Here is a 21,941-nt window from a genome sequence, read left to right as displayed (position 1 = left end):
AGCACTTTACCAGGTAAGCTATTTCCCAACCCCTGGGTTTCCTTTTTTACCCAGCAAAAGTTTATTAGATTGATCATCAGAAAATAGGAATTGTCTTTTATTTGTATTTGGAGAATAAGATGCTAGAACAATTTTGGAGAGCACTTTTCACTAGGTCTCAAAGGTTTTAACATGACATCATTACTGATGTGTTAATATGAGCTACACATTAATTATAATTAATATTAGTTATTTATATTAAGTAGTAATTGAAAATAATGCATTCAAATAAACATACTTCTACAAATGTATCTTAAATAACCATGGAAGGCTGGCAAGATAGCTCACCATGCCTGCTTTGCTTTGTGAGAAATCCAGGTTTGAGCCCAGCCTCTACCAGTGTGGAGGCGGGGAGTACTTTAGTGCTTCAGTGCCCCCCCCCCCTCTCTCTCTCTCTCTGTTTCTCTCTATCTAAGAAAAAGCCAGCTGTTAGCAGTGAAGCTTCAGTGATGACAAAAACAAACAAAAAAAAAATGCCTATGCCAAATGGTTTAACTCTAAGGTTGATCATTGGGATAGTATTTTTTTTGGGGGGGATAGTATTTATAAAAGTGAAAACCCCATTTTAGTGCATAATAAAGGACTTGTGGAGATGGAAGATAGCTCACATGGTAGGTGTGTACCTTATGAAGCCCAAGGTCCTGGGTTTGAACCTTGGCACCCCATGGGCTGGTATAGTGGTGCTGCGGTGTCTCTGCTTTCTCTTTCTTTCTTCCCTCTTCTTTCTTTTCCTCTTTCTTCTTCTCTATTTCAAATAAAGAATGAAAACATGATCTTAACGAGGCTGCTCAGCCATGGTATGAGGCATGTGGGAGGGCTAGTGCCATATTAAACAAGTAGTAATAGTAATATAGTAAGTATGACTTTTGGACATGATGGGGGAAAGGCTATGTAAGATAAGGCCATGGTCCTGCATTAGCACAATCTAAGAAAGAGCTTCTTTGTAAGAGGCTACCAAGTGTGAGTTGCATGGGAACCACACTGGATGAGTGGGACAGGCACTCAGGCAGAGCAGCAGCTGAGCTTTTGCCTGTCCTCAGTCCCAAGACATCTGAGAAGAGGTGATGAGCAGACGACGTCCAGAAAGTGTGATGGCGACTTTTAAATTAAAGAGGATAAAGACCATTTTATGTCCTTCCAATCTTGGCTGATGTTCTTATTGACTGAGCTAGAAACCACATCCTGGGGTAAGAACCCCCAGGGATGATGTTCCTTGTGGCAAACAGGAAAGGACTGAGAGGTGCAGAAAGGTGTTTAAACAGGCTGTGTGTTGGTATTCTTCATAGTGGCTTCGTCCCCTTCCCCCCCATCTCTAGTTGATTGTGGTTTGGTCCTGCTAGTTTGGCAGGCCAGCTAGTCCCCGCCCCGAGAAACCCCGAGAGAGTTCCAGAGTTCCAGAGTTGGAGAGTTCAAGAGTTCTTGGCGCCACCACGGGGGAAGGAGGCAGCAGAGTTCTGTTTGGTGATTAGTTTGGTTTAGTTTATGAATCGTTGTTCCTGAATAAAGAAATACAGCTTCCCTGCCCAGCTGTGTGTCCCTGAGTCTCTGTTACCCGCCCGTGAAGCTAGCCCAGCCTGCTGGAGCCTCCGAATTTTAACAACAGCTGTGTGTTCTGATTCTGTGGCTAGTTGCAACTGCCTTGACTTCTTGAAATACAGTCATTTCTTGTTGTTCTCTTGTCTGGAAGTTTAAAACAAAGATGTCTATGAGTTTGATTTGTTCTTGTGATTCTTAGGAAGCAGCTGTCCTTGGGACTGGTAGATAGTTCAGCATGCATGACAGGCTTGAACCCTGGTGCCACCTGGTATGGGACCACAGAATTAATGGAAGCTCTGGTACTATGGTGTCTTTGCTCTCTGTGTGCCTCCCTTTCTCTATCTGAAATCAAAATAATGGAAAAGTCAACCCAGTGGTAAAATCACTCATTTATTGGGCTGTGGGGCTGCTGGGGGTTACCAACAGTCTCTGGTGTTCCTCAGGTCATAGATAATTCAAATCTATGTTGTTTTTATTAATAAATCAAGACAGAATAGGGACAGGTCTTGGCTTCCTCTCTCCTAATCACTCACTTCAGTGGGTGGACAAAATGAAGTTTCTCAAAAGGTGAAAAATAGGGAGTCGGGCGGTGGCGCAGCGGGTTAAGCGCAGGTGGCACTAAGCACAAGGACCAGCGGAAGGATCCCGGTTCGAGCCCCTGGCTCCCCACCTGCAGGGGAGTCACTTCACAGGCGGTGAAGCAGGTCTGCAGGTGTCTGTCTTTCTCTCCCCCACTCTGTCTTCCCCTCCTCTCTCCATTTCTCTCTGTCCTAACCAACAACAATGACATCAATAATAACTACAACAATAAAAAAACAACAAGGGCAAAAAAAAGAATAAATAAAAATAATAAAAAAAATTTTAAAAAAAGGTGAAAAATAAGAACTGGGTTTGGTGTATTGCACCAAAGTAAAAGTCTGTGGTGTGTGGGGCAGGGCAGGCAGGTATCGTGTTCAGATCCTGAAATATGATGGAGGACAGAACCAAAGTACACAGTTACAGTGTTGTGCAAAAAACAACAAACAAACAAAAAAAAAACAACTGAGAAATGTTACATATGTACCAACCACTGTATTTTTTAAAATATTTATGTATTTATTTCCTTTTGTTGCCCTTGTTGTTTATTGTTGTAGTAATTATTGTTGTTATTGATGTCATCGTTGCTGTATAGTACAGAGAGAAATGGAGAGAGGAGAGGAAGACAGAGAGGGGGAGAGAAAGAGAGACACCTGCAGACCTGCCTCACTGCTTGTGAAGCGACTCCCCTGCAGGTGGGAGCCGGGTGCTCGAACTGGGATCCTTACACCGGTCCTTGTGCTTGTGCGACCTGCGTTAAACCTGCTGCGCTACTGCCTGACTCCCCCAACTACTGTATTTTACTGTTGACTGTAACTTAAAAAAAAATACTTATTTATTTATTCACTTTTGTTGCCCTTGTTTTATTGTTGTAGTTATTATTGCTATTGATGTCATCGTTGTTGGACAGGACAGAGAGAAATGGAGAGAGGAGGGGAAGACAGAGGGGGGATAGAAAGATAGACACCTGCAGACCTGCTTCACCACCTGTGAAGCGACTCTCCTGTAGGTGGGAAGCCGGGGGCTCGAACCGGAATCCTTAACACCGGTCCTTGCGCTTTGTGCCACATGTGCTTAACCTGCTGCATTACTGTAAACTTTTAATCCGGGCACGCAGGGGTGGGGTGGTGGGGTATATAGCATAATTGTTATGCAAAGAGACTCTCACACCCTAGGCTCCAAAGTACCAAGTTTAATCTCCCCCATTACCATAAAACAGAATTGCGGTGTTCTTGTTAAAAAAAAGAGAGAGAAAGAAAGAAAAAGAAAAAAGAAAAAAAGGTTTAAGTCATTAATCCTCCTAATAAAGAAAAACAAACAAAAAGACCACTTTCCTATATATAGAGAGTGAATATAGAGATGTTTATAAAATAGTGAAGTACTAATAAGATTGTTCAGTTATTTTTCTAACATTTTTGGGTAAAATAAAGAAAATAAGCATTTTGGATAAAAGAGAAGAAGAAGGAGAAGGAGAGAAGAAAAAAGAAAAGGAAGTATCTGGCTACCAATTTTCCTTCAAACCAGACTCTAAATTCCACCAACCACCCCCCCCCCCAAGGTGTACATTTTTATAACCATGGTCAGCCCTCTAGCTGCCTGACCAGATTGCATAGGAGTGCTAGTTTAAAGCTCCCTTGGGAGTCAGGCAGTGGCACAGTTGATTAAGTGCAGGTGGCAGAAAGCACAAGGACTGGAGTAAGGATCTTGGTTTGAGCCCCTGGATCCTCACCTGCAGGGGAGTCACTTCACAGGCTGTGAAACAGGTCTGCAGGTGTCTGTCTTTCTCTCCCCCTCTCTGTCTTCCCCATCTCTCTCCATTTCTCTCTACCCTATCCAACAACTACAACAATAAAACAAAGACAATAAAAGGGCATATGTAAATAAATATTTTTTTAAAAAGAAGAAAGAAAGCTCCCTCTGGTCAGGCTCTTGGCCTCCTAGCCTTCAATACTATAGCACCAGCTCATCTGAGGAGCCAGCCAGCTAGTGAACTTTCTGACAGTGGGTTCCCCATGTCTGAGCATACGCACCATTAAAACCTTGTCTGGGAGTAGATAGACTTCTGGTAAATTTCCTATCATATGAAAATCAAAGAAGTGGGAGACTGGGGTGGGGGAGGGCCTGTCAAAATGATTCTCCTTTTCTTTCCCTTCTTTTTAAATTAAAAACCAATTAGAAAAAACTTTTTCAATGCAACCAGTACCACCTTGGCATATTTCACTTCGGACTATGTCCAGAGACATCAGGTAGAGAATGTCAAACTTTCATTACTCTGCCATCAGGCTCCAGATGCTACCGTGATGCCAATCTGACTTCCCTGGGCAGATGACCTTACCTAGGTGTCCTGGAGCCCTGCTTCCCCAAAGCCCTTCCCCACTAGGGAAAGAGAGAGACAGGCTGGGAGTATGGATCGACGTGTCAATGCCCATGTTCAGTGGAGAAGAAATTACAGAAGCCAGACCTTCCACCTTCTGCACCCCATAATGACTCTGGGTCCATACTCCCAGAGGGTTAAAGAATAGGAAAGCTATCATGGGAGGGGATGGGATACAGCGTTCTGGTGGTAGGAATTGTGTGGAGTTTCCTTATCCTATGGTCTTGTTAATATTTCCATTTTATAAATAAAAAATTTTAAAACAGGGAGTCGGGCGGTGGCGCAGTGGGTTAAGCGCACGTGGCGCAAAGCGCAGGGACCGGCATAAGGATCCCGGTTCGAGCCCCCGGCTCCCCACCTGCAGGGGAGTCGCTTCACAGGCGGTGAAGCAGGTCTGCAGGTGTCTATCTTTCTCTCCCCTCTCTCTCTGTCTTCCCCTCCTCTCTCCATTTCTCTCTGTCCTCCATTTCTCTCTGTCAACAATGGCAATAATAACCACTATGAGGCTGCAACAACTAGGGCAACAAAAAGGGGGAAAAATGGCCTCCAGGAGCGGTGGATTCATGGTGCAGGCACCGAGCCCAGCAATAACCCTGGAGGAAAAAAAAAAACAAAAAAAAACAAGGGCAACAAAATGGAAAACAAATAAATATTAAAAAAAAAATTTTAAAACAGAAAAATCTTTTCAGAATTATTCCCTTTGTTCTCATAATTTTGTAAATAAGTATTAAATCACTAATAAGAATAAAAACTTCTTATTTGTTTTCTTTTTAAATTTATTTTGAATAGAGGCAGAGAGAAATTGAAAGGGAAAGGGGAGATAGGAAGGGAGAGAGAGAGACTTGCAGCACTGCTTTGCCACTCATGAAGCTTCCCTCTGTAGGTGAAGACTGGGGGAATTGAGCTGAGATCCTTTTGCATTGCAACATGTGTGCTCAATGAGGTGTGCCACCACCTAACTCCTATTTTAAAAATATATATATTATTTATTTGTTTAATTTGTTTGTTTATTACCTCCAGGGCTATCCCTGGGGCTCAGTGCTTGCACCATGAATCCACTGCTCCTGGAGGCCATTTTTTCCCCATTTTGTTGCTATTGTGGTTATTGTTATTGCTGTTATTGTTATTGGACAGGACAGATAGAAATCAAGAGAAGAGGGGAAGACAGAGGGGAAAAAGCTAAATACTTGCAGACCTGCTTCACCGCTTGTGAAGTGACCCCCTGCATGTGGGGCACCAGGGGCTCAGACCCAGATCTTTGTTTGGGTCCTTGCACTTTGTTCTATGAGCGCTTGACCCGGTGTGCCGCCGCCCAGCCCCAGTATAAAAGTTCTGTGCCCTAACACTGAGATACCTCTTTGGTTTTTCCTCATGTCTTCTTTAAAAAAAAAGGATAAAGAAAATTTGTTTTCCTATCAAAAGAAGTGAAGGTTTTGTATACAGAAGGAAATAGGAAAAGAAACAAAGAAGTGTAAAGATATTCCATGTTCATGGATTGGAAGAATTAACATAGTCAAAAGGAATATAAACAACTTGAATGCAGTCCCCATCAAGGTTCCACAAACAAAAGCTATAAACATTTACCTGGAACCAGAAAATACCTAGAATTGACAAAACAATTGAGAAAAAGAGAACAGGACTAGAGGCATCATGCTCACCGATCTCAAACTATATTACAGGGCCATTGTAATCAAAATCGCCTGGTATCGGAACAAAAATAGACACACTGACAGTGGAATAGAATTGAGAACCTAGAAATAAGCCCTCATACCTATGAGCATCTAATTTTTGACAAGGAAGTCCAAAATATTAAATGGAGAAAAGAATGTCTCTTTAACAAATGGTGTTGGGAAAATTATGTTAGAACATGCCGAAGAATGAAACAGAACCACTACATTTCACCACACACAAAATTAAACTCCAGATGAATCAAGGACTTTGATGTTAGACCAGAAACTCTCAAGCACTTAGAGGAAACTATTGAAAGACCTCTTTCCCATATAAATTTTTAGGTATCTTAAATGGTATGAATCCAGGTGCAAGGAAGACTAAAACAAAAATAAACCAATGGGACTACACATTTGTTTTCTGTTTAGTTCACAGGTGATAGATAGACTGGAAGAAAGGGAGAGAGGCACTTTGACAAATGTGGTGCTGAAGATTGAATCCAGGACCTCATGCTTGAACATCTAACACCACTTTATCCATTGTACCACCTCCATGGTCACCCCATCTCCTCCTCCTCTTTTTCCTCCACCTCTGCCTCCTCTTCCTCTCTGACTCCTTCTTTTTATCTTCACTGGGGCTACTCCAGGCCAACTTTTGAGATAGAGAAACGGAGAGATTCTATAGCACTTAAGCTTTCTTCAGTGCATTGGAGGCCAGGCTGGAACCCGGGATGCACACATGGCTAAGCAGGTGCACTATCCAGGTAAGCTATTTTGCTGTCCCTCCCCCCCCCATCTATTCTGAGGACACTCATCACTAGATTTAGGACCCACCTGGATAATCCACAATGATGTCATACAAAAGTCTTTGTTACACTTGCAAAACCCCCTTTTTCCTGTATAAGTACTACGTGCTAACTGATTTCACCACTGGAGCTCCAAAACCCCCTTTAATTTTTTTATTATTTATTTATTCCCTTTTTGTTGCCCTTGTTGTTTTATTGTTGTAGTTATTGTTGTTGTTGATGTCATTGTTGTTGGATAGGACAGAGAGAAGTGGAGAGAGGAGGGGAAGACAGAGAGGAGGAGAGAAAGACAGACACCTGCAGACCTGCTTCACCGCTTGTGAAACGACTCCCCTGCAGGTGGGGAGCCGGGGGCTCGAACTGGGATCCTTACATCAGTCCTTGGGCTTTGCGCCAAGTGTGCTTAACCTGCTGCTCTACCGTCCAACTCCCCAAAACCCCTTTTTCTAAGTCAGGTCACCTTCACAGGTGGTAATGGACAAGTATTTTGGTGAGAGGCCACTTCTGAGCTGACTCCAGGAGGGTGGACACATCTGGTGTGGCCATGGAAGAACGTTCACGTAATCACATAAAGGTAGGGCCAACAGAGCAAGAAAGTGTGTAATGTGCTCTTATCTTTTGTTTTTCCTTGTAAGAAAATCCTATCTGTGAGTATCTAGGCATTAAAAAGTCATTGTCAGAGCCACCCAGAGTGCTCCAAATGGCCCTGCCACGAGGTAAGATGACAGAGGCTTTACTTTGTTTACATTTGCTTATGGTTTCTCCATAAGCAAAGATGTTGCTGTATCACTTTTGTAACATGAAAAAGCAAACAACAGCCCAAAGAGCAAGGGGTGAGGCTGGATGACAGCTTACCCAGTAGAGTACACACTTTAACAAGTTTGAAGGCTTAGGCTTGAGCCTCTGACTATCACAAGGGAGTACCATGCAAAGAGAAAGCTTCAGAGAAAGCTTCACAAACGCTGGAACTATACAGTGCGCGCTCTCTCTCTTTTCCTGTCTAAAAAGAAAAAAAAAGTATCTTAGGAGTGGTGCAATAATGCAGGTACAAAGCCCTAGAAAAACCCTGGCAGAAAAGAGAGAGAGAGAGGAAGAATTTAAAAAGATTTAATAACTGATAACAGGTTAGAATCTGTGAGAGAACCAAAGAAAATTGTCCATATACATAAATACAACAAAATCCTCAAATGTGGCTAAGTGACATATGATGTAAGAATAATTTGACTTTTGCTCCTTTTTTTAATAGCAGGAAAAGAAAGAGATATGCAGAAGACTGATTGATTTATTTGCAGCACTGAGACCTTGCCCATGTGTGATTTCACGGCTACCAAGATGAATTGTCCATATATTTCCCCCTCCATTCTTTTTCTCCAGAGCACTGCTTAGCAATAGTTCTTGGTGGTGCCTAAGAAACTTTGGTCGCTCAGGCTTAAAAGTCCAATGTGCTACCCATTTCCTCTTGTAAATAATCATCACCTTGTTATTTCCAAAAGTTTCCAGATATAAAAAGTAGCCAAAGAGAAGTGGGGCGGTAGCTCAGGAGGTTAAACACAGGTGGCACAAAGCACAAGGACCAGCGTAAGGATCCGGATTCGAGTCCCCAGCCCCCAACCTTCAGGGGAGTCGCTTCACAAGCGCTGAAGCAGGTCTGCAGGTGTCTGTCTTTCTCTCCCACTCTCTGTCTTCCCCTCCTCTCTCCATTTCTCTCTGTCCTATCCAACAATGACATCAATAACAACAATAAGAACTACAACAATAAAACAACAAGGGCAACAAAAGGGAATAAATAAATAAACTAAATATTAAAAAAAGTAGCCAAAAGTGTCCATTGATAGATAAAGTGGATAAAGATGTGGCTCATTTGTAGCCTTGAATGTATGGCAGTGTTAGGGCTCTGGATTTAAAAGCATGAAGTCCAGCACTGCACATGGCAGAGTGATGCTCTAGCTCTTTCTCTATCTCCCTCCTTTTTCTCACTCTCTAATGTTAATAAATAAATCTCTCAAAAAAAAAAAAAAAGAAGGAAGGATGAGAGAAAGCATACATTTATACAAGGGAGTTTAAATACAAAAAAGGTGTAATTTTTTAATACGTAAGAGGCTACTGGCAATATAAAATAGGAATAAGGATTCATTGGTTCTTTTTAATTGATTCAACATTGGTGTATAGTACTATAAGATTTTCGAAGTGATTTTTTCTTTTTACCAGAGAACTGCTCAGCTCTGGCTTATGGTGGTATGGGGTAATTGAACCTGGGACTTTGGAGCCTCCGGCATGAAATTCTCTATGCATAACCATTATACTATCTACCCTCCACCCGCCCTTGTTGTTCATTGTTGCTGTTTTTATTATTGTTGTTATTGCAGTTGTTGTTGTTGGATAGGACAGAGAGAAATCGAGAGAGGAGGGAAGACAGAAAGGAGGAAAGACAGACACCTGCAGACCTGCTTAATCGCTTTCATTTTTTCCTTTTTCCTCCTCATCCTTCCCCTTATCTCCCTTTTCTTCCTCCTTCTTTTTTACGATTTCTTTATTTATGATAGAGACAGAAGGAGAAGGAAGAGAACTAGAGCACTGCTCTGATACTTGAAATACTGGGTATCAAACTTGGGACCTCATTCTTATAAGTCCAATGTTCTAGTCACTGCACCCCCTTCCAGGTCTTGATGTCATCATTTCTATGACTGATGAGTATTTCAATGAGTGGCTCTCCTACATTTCCTTCATCAGTCATCATATGGTCCCATATATTCTGAATAGTGCCGCTGTGAACACAGAGGTGCACTTCCCCTTTTGAATCAGTGTTTTCATGTCCTTCAGATAAATGCCTAGGAGTAGTATGGAAGAATCTTACTTTTATTTTTTAAATATTGATGTTGGGTCTTTCTGTGCCTGTGCAATTCTATGCTTCTTTTTTTTTTTAATTTTTTATTTAAGAAAGGATTAGTGAACAAAAGCATAAGGTAGGAGGGGTACAACTCCACACAATTCCCAACACCCAATCCCCATAACCCACCCCCTCCCATGGTAGCTTTCCCATTCTCTATCCCTCTGGGAGCATGGACCCAGGGTCGTTGAGGGTTGCAGAAGGTAGAAGGTCTGGCTTCTGTAATTGCTTCTCCGCTGAACATGGGCGTTGACTGGTCGGTCCATACCCCCAGTCTGCCTCTCTCTTTCCCTAGTAGGGTGTGACTCTGGGGAAGCTGAGCTCCAGGACACATTGGTGGGGTCTTCAATCCAGGGAAGCCTAGCCAGCATCCTGGTGGCATCTGGAACCTGGTGATTGAAAAGAGAGTTAACATATGAAGCCAAACAATTTGTTGAGCAATAATTCTATGCTTCTAAGAGACTTTTTATTTTTTTAATTATTTTTAAATTATCTTTATTTATTTATTGAATAAAGATGGCCAGAAATCAAGAGGAAAGGGGGGTGATAGAGAGATAAAGAGACACCTGCAACACCGTTTCACCACTGGTGACGCTTTCCCCCTGAAGGTGGGTATTGAGGGCTCAATCCCTGGTCTTTGCGCATTGTAACATGTCCACTCAACCTGGTGTGCCTATTTTCTCTTTTAATGCCAGGCAGAGAGGGAAGGAGAGATACTAGTTATTCCACCACTCGTGAAGTGTCCCCCTTTGCATGGTACTCCGATATGGTATATGAACCAGGGTCCTCACACATGGTAAAATATGCACTCACTGTACTGCTTGAACAAAAACAGTATATGAGATGGAAAGGCTTACTACCCCTCCTATTGAACACTGAGCTATCTCCTGGCCACTACTTTTTTTTTTCAATAGGAATAGAAATAATTAATTAATTTTAAAAGACCACAATGGAGTGGTCTGGGAGATGATGCCATGAATAAATCATTGAGGTCCTGAGTTCAAACCTTGGTATTGCAGATACCAGAGTGGTGTTCTGGTTCTAAAAAACAAACAAAACCCACAGTGGAATGATTAAATGTGAAAGGTTTTCTGCTTGAACAAAAACAGTATATGAGATGGAAAGGCTTACTCCCCCTCCTCCTGCTTTTTTTCCCCAAATCATTTTATTGAAGAAATTATGGCTTAAGGGACAATTGTTAACACACGGGTACAATTTATTTTTTTATGATTTTATTTATTTATTCATGCAAAAGATAGAAGGAGAGACAGAGAAAGAACCAGACATGACCCTGGTACATGCGCTGCTGCGGACTGAACCCAGGACCCCATGCTTGAGAGTCCAATCCTTTATCCATTGCACCACCTCCCGGACCACAGGGTACAATTTCTTATCTCTCCCTGAGAAGTGTCTGAACACCACTCCCACCACCAACCTAAGTGCCTCTTCACCATTGTCCACTGGGTACCTGATGCCCATCTCCCCTGGTACAGAGTCCTTTGCTTCACTCCAAGCCTAACTTTGTGCGTCACTTCTGTTTGTACTTCTGAAGGACTGGAAAGGCTTACTTTCTGATGGGGTGAAGAGCAGCAGCAGTGGGAAAAGTGAGAAGTTCCCCACAGCCATCAAAAACAGCAGCTGGGGCCAGGTGGTGGCACACACTGGGTAAGTGTGCATGTTACTATGTGAGAGAATCTGGGTTCAAGCCCCCAGACTTCACCTGCAGGGGGAATACTTCATGAGTGGTGAAGCAGTGCTGCAGGTGTCTCTCTGTATCTTTATCCATCTCTATCCCTCTTCCCTCTCAATTTCTCTCTGTCTTATCAAGTACAATTGATGAGGTTAAAAAATACATAATTCTGGGAGTCGGACGGTGGCGCAGCAGGTTAAGCGCACGTGGCTCAAAGCGCAAGGACTGGTGTAAGGATCCTGGTTCGAGCTCCTGGCTCCCCACCTGCAGGGGAGTAGCTTCACAGGTGGTGAAGCAGGTCTGAAGGTGTCTATCTTTCTCTCCCCCTCTCTGTCTTCCCCTCCTCTTTCCATTTCTCTCTGTCCTATCCAACAACAACAACATCAATAACCACAACAATGTTAAACAACGAGGGTGTAGGGCACCAAAGTAAAAACCCTGTGGTGAGGGGTAGACATGCAGCTTCCTGGGCCGGTGGGGGCTGTGGGGTAGGTGTGGGTGTGTGGGATGGGACACAGTCTTTTGGTGGTGGGAATGATGTTTATGTACACTCCTATTAAAGTGTAGTCATATAAATCACTAGTTAATTAATATGAGAGGGGGAAAATTAATTGTATGTCTCGAAGTTTTTAAAACACAGACTGAGTCTTTTTAATATATAGGCTGTGTATTTGATATGCAGACTCTCTCAAAAGCCTAGACCAAGTAGATCAGAAGCAACCGGTGGCACAGCTATATACAAGATACTGCAAACCCTAACAAAAGGACTTTTCAAAGTTAACCCAATTAACAAATAATGTGATGATAACAATAACTATCCATTGTCTTTTTGAACCCTAAGACAGCAGGAACCTCACATTTACTATAGAGCCTATGTTTCCCCCAGTCCTGGAACCTTAGGATAGGTCCCACTTTCCCTTATGCCTCTCCCAATCCATATCAAATAATATTGCATCTGCCAATCACAACCTAATCAACGCAATGATTGCCACCTCAACATGCTTCACTTCAGACTGTGTCCAGAGACTTCACATGTGAAATGACAACCCTTCAGCTTCATTACTTGGGTGAGACCTTTCCTTTCATAGTATTCTCTAATTTCATTCCAGGTGGTTCACTTTCTAACAAAGTCCCAAAACCTAGATATAGACCAGGTTCTGTGAGAGAGAGCATATGTTCACACATATCCATAAACAAATGCAAAATATATACCTGAAAGCAGAAGTACACTAGAGTTTGCAGTGAGTAACCCCCCAACACTTCGTCTCCACTATTCCAACCTTTGGGTCCATGATTGCTCTACAATTTTGTTTGGCTTCGTATGTTAACTCTCTTTTCAGCTACCAGGTTCCAGATGCCATCAGGATGCCAGCCAGGCTTCCCTGGACTGATGACCCCACCAATGTGTCCTGGAGCTCTGCTTCCCCAGATACCCACCCTACTAGGGAAAGAGAGAGGCAGACTGGGAGTATGGACCGACCAGTCAACGCCCATGTTCAGCGGGGAAGCAATTACAGAAGCCAGACCTTCCACCTTCTGCAACCCACAATGACCCTGGGTCCATGCTTCCAGAGGGACAGAGAATGGGAAAGCTATCAGGAGAGGGGATGGGATATGGAGATTGGGTGGTGGGAATTGTGTGGAGTTGTACCCCTCCTATCCTATGGTTTTGTTAATTTATCCTTTCTTAAATAAAAAATAAATTAAAAAAAAAAAGAAAAAAAACGAGGGCAACAAAAGGGAAAATAAATAACTTTTTTTTCTGCTTTTCTTTCTTTCTTTTTTTTTATTTAAGAAAGGATTAATTAACAAAACCATAGGGTAGGAGGGGTACAACTCCACACAATTCCCACCACCCAATCTCCATATCCCACCCCCTCCCCTGATAGCTTTCCCATTCTCTATCCCTCTGGGAGCATGGACCCAGGGTCATTGTGGGTTGCAGAAGGTAGAAGGTCTGGCTTCTGTAATTGCTTCCCCGCTGAACATGGGTGTTGACTGGTTGGTCCATACTCCCAGTCTGCCTCTCTCTTTCCCTAGTAAGGTGTGTCTCTGGGGAAGCTGAGCTCCAGGACACATTGGTGGGGTCTTCAATCCAGGGAAGCCTGGCCAGCATCCTGATGGCATCTGGAACCTGGTGACTGAAAAGAGAGTTAATATATGAAGCCAAACAAATTGTTGAGCAATCATGGACCCAAAGCTTGGAATAGTGGATAGGAAGTGTTAGGGAGGTACTCACTGCAAACTCTAGTGTACTTCTGCTTTCAGGTATATATTTTGCAGTAGTTTATAGATACGTGTGAAGATATGCTCTCTCTCACAGAAACTGGTGTGTATCTAGGTTTTGGGACTTTGTTAGAAAGTGAACCACCTGAGATGAAATTAGAGTATACTATGAAAGGAAAGGTCTCACCTGAGTAATGAAGCTGAAGGGTTGTCATTCCACATGTGAAGTCTCTGGACACAGCCTGAAGTGAAGCATGTTGAGGTGGCAATCATTGCGTTGGTTAGGTTGTGATTGGCTGATGCAATATTATTTGATATGGATTGGGAGAGGCATATGGGAAAGTGGGCCCTATCCAAGGGTTCCAGGACTGGGGGATGTAGGGGCTCTATAGTGGAGATGTGAGGTTCCTGCTGTCTTAGGGTTCAAAAAGACAATGGATAGTTATTGTTATCATCACATTATTTGGTAATTGGGTTAACTTTGAAAAGTCCTTTTGTTAGGGTTTGCTGTACAGCAACAAAAGGGAAAATAAATAAATAAATATTTTTAAAAAATTTTTTTAAAAAGAACTACTTTTTTAAAAAAATAATTTATTTCTTTATTGGGGAATTAATGCTTTACATTCAACAGTAAATACAATAGTTTGTACATGCATAACATTCCCCAGATTCCCATTTAACAATACAACCCCCACTATGTCATTCATCATCTTTCATGGACCTGTATTCTCCCCACCCACCCACCCACCCACCCCAGAGTCTTTTACTTTGGTGCAATACGCCAACTCCAAGAACTACTTTTTTTTTTTAAAAAAAATACATAATTCTTTAATTAAAAAAAGAAGCAAAAACAATCAAACAGCAGCTGAAGGTGGCTGGAGAGCCATTGCTAAGATCAAATGTTCAACAGAACCAGAAATAGCTTACAGGGATTTTTACTTTTAAATTTTATCTCAATGAACAAATAAATACTGGGCAAGCATGTATCCAGATCAGTTTTAGTCTGGGGACTCTAGTTTGCAAACTCAGGTCAGTTCATGACATGTGTGAGGAACAGATAATTCATTTTCCTGTTGAGGATCAGTGCTGACCTGAATTCAGCTACATGTGGTTCCAGCTACACAGCACAGAACAGTGACCAGATCCCATGCCGAATGTGGCAGACTTTGCATGTATCTAATCTCTACACTACCTGTAAGTGTGAATTATTATCTCCAAGCCACTGTAAGATGAGGCTTAAAGAGGTAAGCAGAGCTGTGTGTTCAGGACATATTGGGCCCTGGGCCTGGCTTATGCATTCCAAGATCACATCCCATCAGCCCTAGAAGTAACAGGTGGCACCTGGAGCCTGACATTGACGCAGACCCTCAGTTTACCACAGACTAGAGCTTACAGATCCTATAATTTCCTATGTCAGATTTGAGAGACTGAATACACACATGTGGCCATGTGAAAAAGAGAACTCTCACTTACAGTCTGGAGTAACTTTATCCAAAGAAACCAGGTGAGACACAATGCAGCTAAATCAACTGCTATCATCATTTTGCTACCAGGGTTACTGCTGGGACTAGGTATTTGCATGAGAAATCCACTGTTTCAGATTGCCTTTGCTTTTTTTCTTTCTGAAAGAGATATAAGTAGGGAAGGGAAGAGACAGGGTAAGAGAAATAGAGACACTTGCAGCACTGCTCTACTGCTCGTGAAGCTTCCCCCTTGCTGGTGGGAACTGGGAGCTTGAACCTGGGGATGTGTGTGCTCTACTGGGTGCACCACCCCACAGTCCCAGTTTAATTTTTTTATGAAGACAGAACGAGGCCAGAGCACCACTTGGACATATGTAGTACTAGGAATTGAACTCAGACCCTCATGCGTGCAAGTCCTGTGACCTACCACTGACTAGGATTTATGGCACTTGAATTTAGCTTTATTTTCTTTCAGCTTATTTTGAATGTAGCTTATTTTTCTTTTATTTTTCTTTCTTATTTTATTTTGCACTGTAATTTTATTTTATTATTTTTATTTTTACCAGAGCACTGCTCATCTCTGGCTTATGGTGGATGGGAGATAGAAACTGGGACTTTAGAACCTCAGGCATCAGAGTCTGTTTGCATAACCATTATGCTGTCTTCTCCACCCCTTTGCGACATCATTCCTATAAAACTTACATACTAAATATATATAGCTTCTCTCAGCACAGGCTCACTGTTTTGCATGCTATCATTGCTTAAATATTCAAATCAAATGCAAGAACATAGTTCACATTCCTGACCTTGTTAATAGCCATAGCATATTTCGTGTCACTGCATAATTTCCTTAGCCACTTCTACTATTGTGTGTGTGAGCCTTTTCATATTGTGCTCAATTACAATTGCTATATATATAGATTTGTACACATTAGGGGTTTTCCTTTTGCAATTATGTTCTTGTAGCATATTCCCCAAAGTGGAATTACTAGGTCAGTTCAGTGGCTCTCATTACATATAGTCCAGTCTTTTTTCAAGAAAACGAAGAACCACTATAAAGAATCACCAGCAGTACCTGAATGAGCTTATTTCCTTAAAGTCTTGCCAGCATTGTGCTTTATTCTTTTTTTTAAAATGGTGCCAGCTTAATAGATGGGAGATTATTTAAAGTGACATTTCTGTCATTGCTGGGGGTTTGAAATCCATCAGCTTGGCATGTGGCCAGATGGCTGCAGGTCTGTGGAGGGATCCCAGCAGGAAAGAATGTAATGCACCTCACCCAGGGAGGAACTACAGGGTCACCTGGGAGCCAGCCTGGAGTCCCCAGTTGTCCTTTGCATTTACTGTGAGCTATTGCTAAGAGGCTGGGTCTAACGCCCACTTTACACTTCAGGCAAGTACTTGAGTCTCTGTGAAAGCAAGCGCCCTAGATTTTGTCCCTAGGGGTGACAAAAGGTCAAATTTTCTTTATTTTATTTTTGTAAAGGAAGAAAAAAAAATTTTTTTTTTTTAATTTTTTACCAGAGCACTGCTCAGCTCATCTCTGGCTTATGGTGGTGAGGGGATTGAACCTGGGACCTCAGAGCCTCAGGCATGAGTCTTTTTGCATATTTTTTTCATATTTTTTTATGAATGAAAGAGAGAGAGAGAAATAGAGGACCACTATGGCACATGTAATGTTGGGGATCAAACACAGGACCTCATGCTCTTAGCTCCATTCTTTAGTCACTTGCTACCTCCTGGGCTTCTCCTTCATATCTCTCTCTTTCTCTCTCTCTCATTCTCTCTCTCTCTCATTTATTATAAATCTACCTGCCTATGAGAGAGAAAGTATCACTTTGGCATATACAATACTAGGGATAAAACTTGGGGCCTCATGCTTATAAGTCCTGCATTCTACCACCAAGCCACTTTCCTGGCAGCAAAAATTTCTTCTTTTCAGTCTGCATCTTCCCTCTGTCTCTGAGACCCTTCCAGCCTCTTATAAGGAAGTGGGAGATAAGCAGAGCTATCATCTTGGGTTTTATGAGTGATTGAAATAGAGTCCTGTCCATCTGGGAGGGGGACCTAGGGACTGGGAGCTGAGCTCTGTCCCTGCAAGTGTCTCTCCAGCTTACAAAGATGAGAGAGAGAGAGAGAGAGAAAAGAGAAGAGAAGAGAAGAGAAGAGAAGAGAAGAGAAGAGAAGAGAGAGAGTGAGTGAGAGTGAGAGAAGGAATGAGAATTCACCTTAAACAAGTGCAGAGGAGTCTGGGACCCTAGACTACCCAGAACATTGACCCTCCAGCAAGACCTTCCACCAGACCTCCAGCTCTTCAGAGTTCCAGGTTCTAGTGACTGGGGTCCCCGCACTTGGAGATTTGGTTGACTTTGCACTGGAGTAATGCTGAGTCATGACACTTTAATTTTTTTTTAATTTTTATTTATTTGTTTATTCCCTTTTGTTGCCCCTGTTGTTTTTTATTGAAGTTATTATTGTTGTCGTCGTTGTTAGATAGGACAGAGAAAAATGGAGAGAGGAGGGGAAGACAGAGAGGGGGAGAGAAAGATAGACACCTGCAGACCTTCTTCACCACCTGTGAAGTGACTCCCCCGCAGGTGGGGAGCCCTTATGCTGGTCCTTGCACTTTGTGCAACTTGCGCTTAACCTGCTGCGCTACCGCCTGACTCCCTGACACTGTAAATTTTAGGAGTTAGACTTCATGTATTGACATCTGACTAGGCCCAGACCACACCCACTACTAAAAGGTCTAAAGGTCTGGTTTCTGTCCCCCACCATCCACCCAAGCCCTTTTGCTTCTCCCCGCACCCTCCCCCCTGTGGTAACCACGGTTCTGTAGTCAGAGTCTAGGGTTTTGTTTTTGCTTTTGTCTTGTTTTGCCTGGTTCTTAGCTTTGCTGTGCTAATCACACACATCAGAGACAGCTCTCTCTCCTCCTGACACATTTCATTTTGCATAATCCCTATCCAGGTCTGAGTTTTAACAACTGGGCAATGCTGGGGTTCTTTCTGAACTGTAGAGATTTGGGATCAGCCCAGTAGGCTCCCAACAGCATAAACACCAATATTCTATGAGGTTTCTTGCCTGCCAGTCCCCAGAGCTGCTGTTTCCTCAGTTCAGCTACCTTCCTCCTGCTCAATGCTCTTCTAACTCCAATGACTGAAATAGTCTCTTTCCCAAGGAGCTCCTTCCTGAGCTCCCGTGCTAGATTAGGCTGCTCTCTCATGCCCCCAGGACACCCTTCTCATATTCATCACCCAGGACTGTGGTGACTGGAATCCCATTTGACTATTTCAGTACCCCCTACCCCCTGCCCCCAGTTTCAGTACTTGCTCATTTGTTGAAGGCATGGATAGATAAATTAATAAAAATTAAAGAATGTATTACAGGCTGGGAGATGGTTCAGCTGGTAAAGTGCATAACCTACCATACGTAAAACCCTGGGTTTGAATTCTGGTACTGTATGGAAAGCACCATGGGGTGGGGGCAGGTAGTGGTGCACCTGTTAGAATGTACATGTTACAATGCACAAAGACCCAGGTTCAAGCCCCTGGTCCCCACCTATAGGGTCCCCACCTTTTTGAGTGGTGAAGTAGTGTTACAGGTATATTTCTGTCTCTTCCTCTTTATTACTATTCTTCCCTCTTGATTTCTGGCTATCTCTATCCAATAAGCAAATAAAGATAATAAATAGGGGGTTGGGTGGTGGCACACTGGGTTAAGCATACATAGTACAAAGCACAAGGACTTGCACAAGGATCCTGGTTTGAGCCCCCAACTCACCACTTGCAGGGGGGTTGCTTTGCAAGCAGTGAAGCAGGTCTACAGGTGTCTTATCTCCCTCACCCCTCTCAATTTCTCTCTCTGTCCTGTTCAATAAAAATAAATAAATAAATAAATAAATAAATAAAGGAAAAAATGGCCACCAGGAGTAGCAGATTTGTAGTGCAGGCACTGATCTCCAGTGATAACCCTGGAGGCAAAAAAAAAATTTTTTTAAAGCATGAGGGCCCGAGTTTGATATCCAGCATCGCATGTGCCAGGGTGATGCTCTTGTTTTCTCTCTCTCTCACTTTCTCTCTCTTTCTTTCTCTCTAATGTTCATAAGAAAACTAAATAAATCCCTTACAAAGATATTAAAAAATGGTAGTCGGGCAGTTGTGCAGCGGGTTAAGCACAGGTGGCACAAAGCGCAAGGACTGGCACAAGGATCCCGGTTCGAGCCCCTGGCTCCCCACCTGCAGGGGAGTCACTTCACAAGCAGTGAAGCAGGTCTGCAGGTGTCTGTCTTTCTCTCCCCCTCTCTGTCTTCCCCTCCTCTCTCCACTTCTCTCTGTCCTATCCAACAATGACATCAATAACAACAGTAATAACTACAACAATAAAACAACAAGAGCAACAAAAGGGAATAAATAAATAAATATAAAAAAGGATATAAAAAATCTATATAGTGGTCTGGAAGGTTGTGCAGTGGGTAGAACACTGGACTTGCAAGCATGAGATCCTGAGTTTGATGTCAGGATCACATGCAGCAGAGTGATACATTGTATCTTTCTCCCTCTGTAAGTAATATAAATCTTTATATTACTTATGAATAAATCTTTAAAATGTAATTATGTAGAGGCGGACAGTGGCACACCTGGTGGAGGGCATATATCACCATGCACAAGGACCTGGGTTCAAGCCCCCAGTCCTCACTTTCAGAGGAGACTTGACAAGAGATAAAACAGTGCTGCAGGTATCTATCTTTCTCTCCCTTCTCTATCTCTCCTTTCCATTTCTCTCTGCCCTATCAAATAAACAAACCTATAAATAAATATAAAAAAAGAAGTCTGTAATATATACGTAATTATTTTTATATGTACACTTGAAACTTACACATGCTATTGTGCTTATTTGTATATAACACTATATTACATATGGTCACACATAAAATCATATATATATTATATAAATATTACATGATTAAATGTAGTATGTAACATCTACAAATAAGCACTATAGTGTACTTAAGCATTAGGTGTAGGTGCAAGACAACATACATCAATTCAACATTCAGTTCATGACTAAAAACCTGACTGTCCTCTTTGTCCCTGTTCTGGTGCCTGGGTTCTACAGGGCCTGTACTGGTAGTCTTTACGTACTCAACTCCTCAAGAATAAGTGTCAATATTGTCTCGGATTTGCAAAGATTTTCTCATCTGTGAACTGGAAATTAGCTTATCCCACAAGGGTAGTGAGCCTAGATTAATATTTAGTGAGGATTTACAAAGAAAAGAACCCAGCTAATCCTGAGATAGAGGTTCTTTCACTTGTATTTGCATTGTGGGTGGAGGAGAGTCCCATTTTCCTTCAGGGAAAGCTGCTTTGCTGTTGCAGATTCTAACTCTGTAGCCGCAAAGCCAGGAGAAGTTTCCGTGACTTGGGCTTCCAACGAAGTGAGTCTGACTCTCATCCAAGGAGGGGAGGCTCCTGCTCAGCGAATGAGGAAGCCTGGCTGTAAAGATTCAGGATAAAATGAAGAGGCATTTGTGATAATGATCCAAGACTAGATAGATTTGATCTATCTTCTGCCTGCCTGTCTGTCTGTCTATCTATCCCTCCCTCCGTATATCCATCTATCATCTATTTATATTGTCTTTTCATTCCATCTCTCTCCCTACCTACCTATTCACTATTTTATTTTATTTTATTTTAGCCTCCAGGGTTATTGCTGGGGCTCAGTGCCTGCACTATGAATCCACTGCTCCTGGAGGCCATTTTTCCCATTTTGTTGCCCTTGTTGTTGTCATTTTTGTTATTGTTGCCATTGCCGTTGTTGTTGGATAGGACAGAAAGAAATCAAGAGAGGATGGGAAGACAGAAGGGGAGAGAAAAATAAAAACCTGAATACCTGTTTCACTGCCTGTGAAGCGACTCCCCTGCAGGTGGGGAGCCGGGGGCTCAAACCAGAATCCTTGTGCCAGTCCCTGCACTTCATGCCATGTGTGCTTAGCCCACTGAGCTATAGCCTGACACCATTTATTTATTTATTTATTTATTTATTTATTTATTATTGGATAGAGACAGAGAGAAATTGAGGGGAGGAGGAGATAGAGTTGGTGGGAGACAGAGAGACACCTGCAGCCCTGCTTCATCACTTGTGATGCTTTTCCCCTGCAGGTGTGGACCAGGAGCTTGAACCTGGGTCTTTGTACACTGTAGTATGAGCGCTTAACCAGGTGCGCCACCACCTGGCCCTCCTATTCAATTCTTCCTCCCTTCCTTCCTTCCTTCCTTTCTTCCAATAGTTATTTATTAGATAAAGACAGAGAAATTGAGAGGGAAGAGAGATAGACTCAGAGAGGAAAAGAGACCACCCGCAGCACTGCTTCACTGCTCATGAAGCTTCTCCCTTCCCCCCTCCTTGTGCCCTTTGTATCACAAGCTCATTGGTGTATTCTTAGCCTCAGGCTCTTTATCTGTGGAGCAGAAGTGAAAACAGTTCACTTTAGGTGCTTAATGATAAGTTCTTAGCAGTAGCTCAAGCAATAGCCAGCAAACAGTAAGTGCTCAACAAATATTTCCATTCTGCTTTCCTGTTTTGTTTTTTTCCCCCTCAGTCACAGTTATGATTAGACTTACCTTTCACGTTCCAGGACTGGAATCTTACTTTATTTATTTATTTATTTATTTATT

The 21,941-nt window shown here is 42.5% G+C and overlaps 2 long non-coding RNA genes across 2 annotated transcripts in view; both read left to right on the top strand.

Moving 5' to 3' along the window:
• LOC132536618 (uncharacterized) overlaps window positions 1–21,941 on the top strand; it is a 411,585-nt gene that overhangs the window by 127,378 nt on the left and 262,266 nt on the right. The window lies entirely within an intron of this gene.
• LOC132536960 (uncharacterized) overlaps window positions 4,813–21,941 on the top strand; it is a 114,310-nt gene continuing 97,181 nt past the window's right edge. The window contains exon 1 of the long non-coding RNA XR_009548483.1: window positions 4,813–4,925. This is a non-coding gene — a long non-coding RNA (uncharacterized LOC132536960). The remainder of the gene's footprint in view (window positions 4,926–21,941) is intronic.

The sequence above is a fragment of the Erinaceus europaeus genome, chromosome 2, assembly GCF_950295315.1.
Source record: "Erinaceus europaeus chromosome 2, mEriEur2.1, whole genome shotgun sequence".
In the NCBI taxonomy this organism is placed as follows: domain Eukaryota; kingdom Metazoa; phylum Chordata; class Mammalia; order Eulipotyphla; family Erinaceidae; genus Erinaceus; species Erinaceus europaeus.
This window is presented reverse-complemented; position numbering and strand designations above follow the sequence as displayed.